At 41.7% G+C, this 2,277-nt stretch overlaps 1 long non-coding RNA gene across 1 annotated transcript; it reads right to left on the bottom strand.

Annotated features, from left to right (window-relative positions):
- Positions 1-1,876, bottom strand: LOC133724683 (uncharacterized). The gene is made up of 3 exons (XR_009853896.1): positions 1,746-1,876; positions 1,162-1,222; positions 1-118 (listed from the first exon to the last, which is right to left on the bottom strand). It is a non-coding gene; the product is annotated as an uncharacterized LOC133724683 (long non-coding RNA).
- Between the last annotated feature and the right edge of the window lie 401 nt (positions 1,877-2,277).

Raw genomic sequence — 2,277 nt, 5'->3', positions numbered from 1 at the left:
TGGACTACCCAAAATAGTAACCCACAATAGATCAGAGCCAAACAAAGAAGTGCGGAAGCTATTCGTCAACTATGCCTCGATCCATGTACGCCCGACCTCAACTAATAGCGCCTGCAAACTGGGCATTAGAAACCGAAAGGCCCAGGGAAAGTAGACGAAAAACGTTAGCCTGAGTGGACAAAAATAAACAATTTAAAAATAAGAAGGATTTCATACTTTCCCACATTTATTTCATTAAAAACCTCGATGCATGCACAAATGGTAAAACACATTTAGCTTTAAATCCAAGGATTTCAAAACAATAAACCGACTAGCCTCGCTAGTCAAAACATTCGAAAATAATATATCGTAAAACTGAAATCTCGTTTCTCAAGAAGATAAGACCAACCCCGCTGGCTACAGTGAAAATCGGACTAGCCCCGCTAGTCAAGCAACGATAAGATATGGGGAAGAAGTTTCACCATACAAAAGAAGGGAGCCTCCCAGGCTCGGGTCGGAGTGTCCCACACTCTGGAGCATCCCATGCTCTGCTCTTACTCACCCACAAACACATAGTAAGCAGGGAGGAGTACTAATAGGCTAGCTAGCAATAAATATGACGACCCAGGTATGGCGGGTAAAAACCATTCAAATCCAGTAAATCTATAAGGCTTCCCCATAAGTCCTGCGAATAAAAACACACGAGTACGATTCCCAACCGTACCCGGAAATTCTCGTAAAAAGTCACATAAATCAACAGCGTGTCGCACACGCTAAAAGAATAATTAGATCAATTATAAATCGCAGTTCCGAAACAAAACCGAATCCAGAATCATCAATGAGGCATTCCCAATGCCAAAACCGTAAATCGATAAATAAACAAGAAATATAATTCCATCGAAATCTCATTTCGAAAAATATTTCAGAAATCTCAATATCGACGAATAAAATATATTAATAAATTCCGGAAATCACCTCGGAAAATAATTCGTCGAAAATCACTTAAATCACAAGTTCAAATCCAAGCGAATAAAACTCACGTTCCAAAAATCATGATGGAAAATCCAAGCAATATTCCAAAACCGAAATCATATCCGAAACTAAAATAATATGATAATTAATAAAACATTAATTCGAAAAATAAATGCATGCATCAATATTCAAAAACAAACGTCCACTCACAGTACTAGTTGGCGACCACGCAAACGAGTCCCTTCATCTAGCCGTAGCTCGCAACATTGCCCTGTACACAATTATATTTCCGTAAACGGCAATCCGATAAAATAAATACGAACCTAAACGAAACCCGAAAATCTCTATCTCCAATACTTCTCAAATTCCACCCAAATCTCTTCCACAACACCAATTCCTCAATCTACATATTCCACAATGAAAACGAGGGAAATCCAACGACCGGATTTCCCACAATTCCATCACAAAACTTCAAACTTCGGAAATTCACAAACAATTCCAAACTCCTCCAAAATTCACCAAACTTCACATACAAGCTCTATGATAATTATAGAATTTAACTAGCCAGAAAATGAAATTAAAAAGCTACCCTAGCCGCCGCTACCGCCACCCACAGTGGCGGCGCTGCCGCCACCGCCACCAGCTCCGATGGCCACCAAACTTTGGCAGCAGCACCTACTCAACGGACCCAACGTTTTATTCAACTACCACTAAGCCAGAAAACGTCTAGAACTAGTTCAACAATTAAGGCAAACATTGAACCCAAAACCGTGAATAGTGCAAGAATTTCAAACCTTCAATTCTTCCTCCATGCTTCAAATCGCTGCAAAAGATTTGGGGAGTATCATCTACATCGCAAGCCGCTTCCAAATGATTATGGTTCGTCGCCGGAGGTGGCCGGAATCGGGAGAAACCGGCGTTGACCACTTCTGCTACAGTGAAACTTCCATAGCTCGATGCGTCATTTTCCGGCCAAGCCGCCATGAGCCACCACCGCAGGCACCAAGAGGAGGTCGAGACGAGTCCGTAGCCACCGGTTTCACGCTTTTTGGTGGCCGGAAAGAGAAAGCAACCGGAGTTGCAGAGGTGAGAGAGAGAGAGCAAGAGCTCGGGGACGAGAGAGAGAACACGCAGGGGAAGAGAAAGAGAAAAAGAAAAAGTTACCGGCCACAGTGAAAAATTCAAATATATACTACTTACCAAGAACAGTAATTTTCACATTTTCGCTTATAACTTTTGCATACGAGCTCCGATTTTTACGTACCACATATCCACGCGCTCGGTTTAACGTCCTCTACAACTTTCATGAAGAACATTTTCTCAAAT

Source organism: Rosa rugosa, chromosome 1 (assembly GCF_958449725.1).
Source record: "Rosa rugosa chromosome 1, drRosRugo1.1, whole genome shotgun sequence".
In the NCBI taxonomy this organism is placed as follows: domain Eukaryota; kingdom Viridiplantae; phylum Streptophyta; class Magnoliopsida; order Rosales; family Rosaceae; genus Rosa; species Rosa rugosa.
This window is presented reverse-complemented; position numbering and strand designations above follow the sequence as displayed.